Below are 9,330 nucleotides of genomic sequence, written 5' to 3'. Positions count from 1 at the left end.
TAAAAATAAAAATAAAAATAAAATAAAATAAAAATAAAAATAAAAGAAATGTGTGAAATAAAAAAGTGGTCCAAAGAGGAGCTCATTTCTTTGGGAGGGGCTGGGGCTGGGACATAGGCTGGAGAGGGAGTCACCATGGCCCTGGGCATGGTGCTCATGGGAAGAGCTGATTCCCTGCCCTCCATGGGGATGGAGTTAGGAGTACTTGCCACTCTCCAAGCTGCCCCTAAAAGAATCACATGGAACTTTGGGGGATGCCTGCAAGAAGAGGAGCTTGGTATCTTGTTCTGATGGGCTGGACAACCTGCCCAGAGGAAAAGAAAACTGGGAGATGAAGCCCTTGGAGAGAGCCCACCCAACCCTCCCCAGTGCCAGCTTGTGTTTCCCATGGGTCAGGTCACCCGGGAAGCAAGGCATGTTGAGCCATCTGGCTGCCTCCTTCCCAGGCCGTCTGCCGGGTGGGGAGTGCATGGGCGTGTCCTGGCACAAATGGCGTGGAGCAGAGGCTAGGGGTTCAGCCAAAGCACAGCTGAAGGAACTGAGGAAAAAGGAGGACTTGGGGAAGGTGTGGCCGCCTCATTTCCTTTTTAATTGCAAAGCGATACATGCTTCCTGTAAAAATTTCTGTGTACCATAAAAACGTACATCGCCGTAGTACCCCATAGTACGAATAAACCATGTCTGTTCCCCTGGTAGCAGGTGGATGGTTTTCGACCTCTGCGCACGTACTGACGAACTGAGTGTCCTGCGTCTTCAGGTGCTAACGCAAACATTTCTGCAGAACAGATTCCTGGGAGCGGAATTGTTGGGTCAAAGGATGTTCACATTTATAAACTGGTAGATGTTACAAAAATTGACCTCGAAGTAGCTGTACCAACTTATAAGCCCACCAAAAATGTGCAGGAATGCCCAGTTCCTGGAATCGTTGTCGTCCCATTCAGATTCCCTGTGGGGCTGGGGATCCCTTGCCGCCCGCTTGGCTGAGGTCTTTCCCCCGCTCTGCTGATGGCAGCAGCTGTTGCCAACTCGCAGCACGGCTGGGGCTGCACAGTCCGCAGAGCTGGCGGGAGCCCCGCCCCTTCTGAGCTGGGGCCGGAGCCCCCCGCGCCCAAACCGCCGCTGCCGACCCGGCCTCGCGCTCTACGGAGCCGGCAGGAGGCGCACCCAGAGGACGGGGCTGGAGCAGCCCGAACCGCACCTGCTCCAAGCGCTCCTGGGCTCCAGCGGGACGGCCGGGCGTAGGGAGGGTCGGCCTCGGCCTTCCCGGGCGCCGCAGCTGCCCTCTCACCTGCAGGACCCGGGCATCTCCGCAGCCTGCACCCTCGGGGGCCCCGAAGGACCCCTCCCTTCCCCGCTCTGTCCCCGCGGGCTCTGGGGCGTCTGCTCCGGTTACCCGGCCTCTCTCTGCTCCGATCTCGTGGCGGGTTTAGGGCCGAGCCCTGGGGGCCTTGAATGACCACGGGAGGCAGACGGAGTCCTCGGCGGGAGGGGGAAGGTCCCCCCAGTAAAGGTCCCACTTTCAGGTCAGGCCGGGCCTTGAAGGCTGGGCGGCCAGTCCTGCGGCCCTGAGTGGGGACTCGCGGTGCCTCCTCCAGGCCCGCCCGTGGCCACGCGTGGGCCAGTCGGCCTGTGCTTCCTCCGCTCTGAGGTCATGAAAGTCCCGGGACCAGGCAGAGCAGAGGCCGGAGGACGACCCAAGAAGGGAGGCAGGTGAGTGGACAGACAGCCGCTGGAGAGAGCGGTAGAGACCTGCAGGCAGGGAGGAGCTGCAGGCCGGGGGGAGCTGCAGGCCGGGGGGAGCTGCAGGCCGGGGGGAGCTGCAGGCCGGGGGGAGCTGCTTTCTCTGCTGAGAGCCTCGGACACCTGCGGAGACACCGAATTACTTGCCTGTGGAGAGGAGTTAATCTCTCCAGGGCCTCCTGTCTGCTTGGAGCTGAGCACTCCATGGGCAGCCAGCCTGCAGGGAGGAGCTGCGTTCCTCTGAGTTGCTGTAATACTCAATAAAACTCTTCTTCATCCTTGGCAGGTCATGCTCTCCGTGGGCTATCCTTTTACTTATTTGTGTCTTCGCTTTATTTCATTGTTTTAGAGTTGTCAGTGCACAGATATTTCACTTTCTTGGTTACATTTATTTTTAAGTATTTAATTTTTTTAATGATATTGCAAGTGGAGTTGTTTCCTTGGTTTCTTTTTCAGATAGTTTGTTGTTAATGTGTGGAAATGCTGCCGCTTTTTGTGTGTTGGTTTTTTATCCTGCAACTTTATTAAATTTATTGGTTTTAACAATTGTTATTGGAGTCTTTAAGGTTTTCTACATAGAGAATCATGCTCTCTGCAAATAGGGATAATTTAATTTTTCCCTTCTAACTTAAGTGTTTTTATTTCTTTTTCTTTCCTGATTGCTCTTGCTAGTAGTTTCAGTTCTGTGTTGAAGTGGTGAGAAGGGTATCCTTCCCTTGCACAGAAAATTTCAGAATAAAAGATTTCAGTTTTTCCCATTATGATATTAGCTGTAGGCTTTTCATGAATGGCCTTACTATGTTTAGGAAGTTTTCGTCTATACCAATTTTGCTGAGAGCTTTTTTGAAAAAAATCATGAATGTTAAATTTTGTCGAATTATTTTTATGAATCAGTGGAGATAACCATGTGGTTTTTATCTTTCATTCTGTTAATGTGGGGTATCATATGGATTATTTTCCTATCCCAGGGATAATTTCCACTTGTTCATATGATGTTTTTGGTGTGTTGTTGAATTTGGTTTGCTAGTATTTATTGAGAATTGTTGCATCTATGTTCATTGGAGATATTGGCCTGTAGTTTTTTAAATAGTGTCTTTGTGTGGCTTTGGTATCAGAGTAATGCTGGCCTCATCAAGTCAGTTTGGAAATCCTAGCTCCACTTCAATTTTTTGGAACAGCTTCGGAGATACTGGTATTAGTTGTCCTTTAAATGTTTTGTAGAATTCATCAGTGAAGCCATCAGTTTTTGAGCTTGTCTTTGGTGGGAGACTTTTTATTACTAATTCAATCTCCTTACTCATTTATACTTGTTTTTATCTTCTTTGTTTTTCTTTTCTTTTCTTTTTTTGTTTTTTGAGACAGAGTCTTGCTCTGTTGCCCAAGCTGGAGTGCAGTGGCACAATCTCGGCTATGCAACCTCTGCCTCCTGGGTTCAAGCAATTCTCATGCCTCGGCCTCCCAAGAAGCTGGGATTAAGGCATGTGCCCTGACACCCTGCTATTTTTTTGTATTTTTAGTAGAGATGAGGTTTCTCCCTGTTGGTCAGGCTGGTCTTGAACTCCTGGTCTCAAGGGATCCACTCACCTTGGCTTCCCAAAGTGCTGGAATTACAGGCGTGAGCCACCACGCCCAGTCTGTATTTTCTATTTCTTAATGATTCATACTTGGTATATGTTTCTAGGAATTTACCCATTTCTTCTAGACTATCTGATTGGTTACTGCACACAGTAGTTTTTTATGATCTTTGTTACTCTGTGGTCTCAGTTGTAATGTTTCCTGTTTCATTTCTGATTTTATTCAAGTCTTCTGTCTTTTTTATTGCTTAGGGAAAGGTTTGTGAATTTTGCTTATCTTTTCAAAAAATCCAATTCTCAATTGTATTGATTTTTTTCTGCTGTTTTTCAAGTCTCAATGTCACTTATTTCTGCACTGATCTTTATTGTTTCTTATATTCTGCTAACTTGGGGTTTCATTTGTTCTTTCCCTGGTTGCTTGAGCTGTAAAGTTAGGTTGCTTCTTGAGATTTTTCCATTTTCATATTGTGTTGTATTTTCATTTTTATTTGTCCCAAGATTATTTTTTGTTTCCTCTGTGATTTCGTCTTTGGCTCGTTGTTATTCAGGAGCAGGCGTTTAATTTCCACATGTTTGTGCATTTTCCAAGATTTCTCCTGTTATTATTTTCTAGTTTCATACCATTGCGATTACAACAGACACTTGATGTAACTTCAGTCTTCTTAACTTACGTTGTGCTGTAACATAGACTCCTGCACAACGTTCCATGTGCTCCAAAAGAGAGTGCATTCTGTTGCTATTGGATGAAATGTTCTTTATATGTCCATTAGGTCCGTTTGGTTTAAAGGCCAGTGTTTCCTTTTTGATTTTCTGTCTGGATGTTCTATTCCTTGTTGAAAGTGAAGTATTGGCCAGGCTCATGCTGGTGGCTCACACCTGTAATTTCAACACTTTGGGAAGGCTAGGAGGGAGGACCCCTTGAGGCCAGGAGTTCAAGTTGACCAGCCTGCACAATGTATCTAGACCCCATCTCTACAAGACAAAAAAAAAAAAAAAAATTGCCAGGCATGGTGGTGGCACATGCCTGTAGTCCTAGCTACTTCAGAGGCTGGAGGCAGGAGGATTGCTTGAGCTCAGGAGTTCAAGGTTACAGTGAGCTATGATTATGTCACTGCACTCCAGCCCAGGTAGCAGAGCAAAACCCTGTTTCTAGACAAAAAATTTTAAAAAAATGTATTAAAGTCATCTCCTACAATGCTTTTTAGTTTATCACTCCCTTTAAATTATTTTAAATTTGCTTTATATATTTAGTGCTCTAATTTTGGGTGCATATATATTTACAATTGTTATAGCCTCTTAATGTATTGAAATATTATTATATAATGTCTTTCTTCATCTCTTTTTTACAGTTTTTGACCTAAAAACTATTTTGTCTGATGTAAGTATAGCTAACCCTGCTATCTTTGTGTATCCATGCACATGGAATATCTTTTTGCAAGGTGTATCTTTTTCTATTACTTTACTGTCTTATCAATTCTTTATTTTTAAAGTGAGTTGTTTGTCAATCTCTTCTTTTTAATTGAAGTATCTAGTCCATTTGTATTTGTTATAGCTATCTCTCTGGTAAGATTTAAATCTAACATTTGCTTTTTGTTTTCCACATATCTGTACCCTTTTCAAAAAACACAGTTCCTCCTAGTTGCATCCTATTGGACTAATCAAAATTGTTTGGTATTTTATTTTATCACCTCTATTGATTTTTTCAGTATAAATCTTTGGTTTTTGCTATTTTATTTTGTTGTTTTTTTCTTAACTTTAGAATTCACACTATGCAGTCTCCATATACTGCAGTCTACCTGGATTTGTTGTAACAATTTACAGATGACATAGAAAATTGAAAATGTTACATATCTTTTTGTGGAAAGGTCCCACTTTCAGGCCTGGGAGGGCCTTGATGGCTGGGCTGCCAGTCCTGCAGACCTGAGTGGGGACTCCTGGTACCTTTTCTGGACCCACCTATGCCACCCATGGAATCAGTCGGCATGCGCTTCCTCCCCTCCAAGGTCTATAAAAGTCCCAGGACCAGCCAGCAAAATCAGCACCGCAGAGACCCCTTACCCTGCCACCAATGAGCTTCCCATCCTCAGGCACGCTCAAGCAGCGGGAGCCTCCCAGGCAGGGTCAGCACTGGTGTATTCCGTAGACTGGACAGGGATACACACAAAAGTGTTGCGTTCACCCTTTTCCTACTTTGAGGGTTAGCTGCATGGAAAACGTGAACAGTAGGGAGAAGGACATCCACCATGTGCTATTTGTATGCACTTGCCTGGGGCCACTTGCAGGAGGGAAACATGGGTTTTTACTCTGCATGCTCCAGCCTTCTGGGCGGCCTCCCCTGGGGCCTTCCTGGTGGCCTCCCCTGGGGCCTTCCTGGTTCACAAAATGTATACCTGAATGTCTCGGGTCTCTCTCAGTTTAAGGCTGGGTATGTGCGCCCCCCCTTTTTTTTTAAAGTCCTCAGCAGGTATTTGTTTTCTCTTTTCAACATCCTGTTCTGCAGCTTGTCTCAGCTCTCCATATGCTGAAGAGCCAGGTCGTGGCACAGGCTGTGCGGAGACTAGCAAAGGCTTTGAAGTTCTCCTCCTCGGTGATGATTTAGGCTTTCTCCTTCCCGTAGCCGTTCCTGATGGGCATAACTGGTCCTGTCAAGCTGGTGGCCAATTTCAGTTCTTCTGCTGAACCGTCTCCCTTTCTGGGGGCCAAGGCTTCCTGGGGAGAGGACGCGTTTGGTCCCGCGCACCTTCCTGGGGAGAGGATGCGTTTGGTCCCGCGCACCTTCCTGGGGAGAGGATGCGTTTGGTCCCGCGCCCCTTTAGCTGCTGTACATTGGCCTGCGGGACTCAGTGGACTTGTTGTGTCGTGTTGGATCCACAGAGATGCCAACGGTTTGGCCCAGCTTCTGTGAATGCCGGCTACCCTTAGCTCCTCCAGGCTTCAGACCCTGCCTACTTTGGTGTGATGCCTTAGCATGAGGCACCTTACTGTGGGCTGGGTGGGCCCAGGCGCGGGGGTCGGGGTGATGGGATCTCTGGTTGGCTGGCTGAACCACGTGGCTGTGTGCCGCTGCCAGCCCTTGTGAGAGAGGGGTTTGAACTTCATGCCATTCCAGCTGGGGCCTCTGGCTGCCCACAGCCCTCCTGCACAGGAAAGCAGCCTTCCCATCATTGAAAGTGGGTGGATCAGAGCCACTGATTATTTAAACACAGTTTAATGTTGTTTTTTATATTAGCTATATGTTTGCTTTTCTTATTTATCACATAAATACAGTCCTAAAGGAATAATAACTACAGATGGAGAGGAAACATAGTTTTAATGTTATAACATATTTTTAATTATCACATCATAATCCTTTACCCCTTAATACGTAAGTGTGCATTTTCTTAAGAGCATTCTTCTACATCAAAATCAGGAAATTAACGTTTATCCAATAATAACCTTGTTAATGTATCGCAAAAACATTCATGAGTAAGAACCCCAAATATTTACACGCTAATGCAAATGGCTGTAGAGAATAAAACTTGCGTTTTCTGAATATCATGTGTTAATAAGGGGAATAGCTTTCTCCCAACAGGTGACCGAGGATATTTTCATAAGCTTAAAATACACTTATCTGACTTGATGGAGAAACAAATTACAATCTCCCTCTAGAATTTCACAGACAGCGGTGTCTGGACCTGGCATCTCATGAGGGCTGGTCGTGGGTGTCTCTTCCTGCTGTGGTGAATGTGTCCCTCTCCACCACGCCCCACACACATGTTGAAATCCCAACACCCAGTGCAATGGAGTAGGAGGTGGGACTTGTGGGAGGGGATTAGGTCATGAGGGTGGAGCCCTTACGATGGGATTAATACACTTATCAAAACAGATCTGTCAGGGGCTGGGTGGCTCACACCTGTAATCCCAGTCCTTTGGGAGGCCGAGGCAGGCAGATCATGAGGTCAAGAGATCGAGACCACCCTGGCCGACATGGTGAAACCCTGTCTCTACTAAAAATACAAAAATTAGCTGGGTGTGGTGGTGGGTGCCTGTAGTCCCAGCTACTCTGGAGGCTGAGGCAGGAGAATCGCTTGAACCCAGAAGGTGGAGGTTGCTGTGAGCTGAGATCACGCCACTGCACTCCAGCCTGGCAATAGAGTGAGACTCTGTCTCAAAAACAAAACAAAACAAAAAACCAAAAAAGAAACAGACCCTGGTGGGGGTGGGGTGAGGTGGCTCATGCCTGTAATCTCAGCACTTTGGGAGGCTGAGGTAGGTGGATCACTTGAGGCCAGGAGTTCAAGACCAGCCTGGGCAACATAGCAAGACCCTGTCTCAATTTAAAATCAAAAATATAAACGGACCCTGGAGAACTCTCTTGCTCTCTGCCATGTGAGGATACAAAGCAAAGTCAGCAGTTTGCAGCCAAGAAAAGAACCCTTGCCAACCCTGACCGTGCTGGCACCCTGATCCTGGACTTCCAGCCTCCAAAACTGTGAGAAATACATTTCTGTTGTTTACAAGCCACTCAGTGTATGGCATTTTGTTACAGCAGCCAGAGCTGACTAAGGCACTTCCCAAGTCTGCCCTCAGTGTTGTCACATCTTCAGCTTGAAGTCAATCATAGTGGGAGTGCTTGCACCAGGGAAATCGGCTCAATATATTTTTTTTTCAGAAAGCCAGTTATTAAACATTTATCAGATACCACTGCATTTCTTTATCATTCTCTCTCTCTGTTTATATTACTATATGTTTTAATGAGCCATTTGAAAATAAGGTACAAACATCATAATCCTTTACCCCTTAATATGTAAGTGTGCATTTTCATAAGAGCATTCTTCTACATCAAAGTCAGGAAATTAACATTTATCCAATATTATTTAATCCACATACCTCTTCCAAAATGCCCTTTTTTCCCCCAATAATCTCCCTCTCTTTCTCTCTAGAATCAAGCAATCATTCCACCTCAGCCTCCGAAAGTGCTGGGATTACAGGCCTGAGCCAACTTGTCTGGCCCAGTGATGTTTTTTATAGATCCAGGATCCCATCCCGGGTCACCAGTTACATTTAGTTCTCCTGTTTCCTTTAGTGTGAAGCAGTTCCTCAGTGTTGTCCTGTCTTTCAGGACCTTGACATTTTTGAAGAGTACCCGTCAGTTTGTCTAATGTTTCCTCCTGATTTATGCGTTTTTCGGTGCAGGAATACCTCAAAAGTGATGCCGTTTGTGTTCTCCACTGCATTGTATCAGGAAGAATGTGATGTAAACTGTTTTCCCATCTGGCGATGTTAACTTCTGTCATTTGGCTAAGGTGGCGTCTGCCGGCCTCCTCCACTGTGAAGTTAATTGGTACGTGTTTTGTACTTACGAGTTAAGAAGTAATATTTTGAGACTCCTATTGTAGGGCAGAGCTTTCTCTTCTCTCCATGAATTTGTTTGTGTATGTATGTGTATCAGTGGGGAAATACTTATGGATTCCTATTTTATTCAGGGGTTCAAAATCCATACTGACGTCGAAATCCATTTGACTTGGCTCTTCTGTCCAATCTACTTTATTATTTTCTGTTGTAGGATATTGTAGGCTCTTCTTGTATTTTCCCTGCCCTAGCCTTGGACTCAACCATTTCTCCAAGGAGACTTCATTCCTTTTGCTGAAAATAGTACTAAAAACTAAGTTCTGGGACTTGGTGTGCCCATTGGTACTGGGGTGTTGTTGTTGCTAAGCCTTCAAACAAGACAGAGCTGGGAACGAGCTGCATGCACACACATCTATGTATCTGTCCACGTGTGTGCGTGCATTCCATCTCTCTACATACAGTAAAGCCCACGCGTTCACATTGATACCTCTCATTCCAGTCCACCTTAGACTTACTCTCACCCTCTGCTTTCCCCTTTCTGTATTTCCGTATTTCCCTTCACTGATACAGAAACCTGACTCTCAGCACACTTTGTGAATTTTTTTATTTGTACACCCTCCTCTGGTGTGTAACCAAACTCCTGGGCCTGTGGGGCGAAAGCTCATCCCCAGAGGTGTCCCTGCCC

At 45.9% G+C, this 9,330-nt stretch overlaps 1 long non-coding RNA gene and 1 pseudogene across 1 annotated transcript in view; one reads left to right on the top strand and one right to left on the bottom strand.

Annotated features, from left to right (window-relative positions):
- Positions 1-1,215: 1,215 nt before the first annotated feature.
- The window catches only part of LOC141407118 (uncharacterized), a 28,235-nt gene continuing 20,120 nt past the window's right edge, over positions 1,216-9,330 (top strand). The window contains exon 1 of the long non-coding RNA XR_012414484.1: positions 1,216-1,710. This is a non-coding gene — a long non-coding RNA (uncharacterized lncRNA). The remainder of the gene's footprint in view (positions 1,711-9,330) is intronic.
- LOC135971205 (large ribosomal subunit protein eL13 pseudogene) lies at positions 5,690-6,476 on the bottom strand (annotated as a pseudogene).

The sequence above is a fragment of the Macaca fascicularis genome, chromosome 6 (assembly GCF_037993035.2).
Source record: "Macaca fascicularis isolate 582-1 chromosome 6, T2T-MFA8v1.1".
Lineage (NCBI taxonomy): Eukaryota > Metazoa > Chordata > Mammalia > Primates > Cercopithecidae > Macaca > Macaca fascicularis.
The sequence above is the reverse complement of the archived record's forward strand: the minus strand, read 5'-3'. Positions and strand labels throughout refer to the sequence as shown.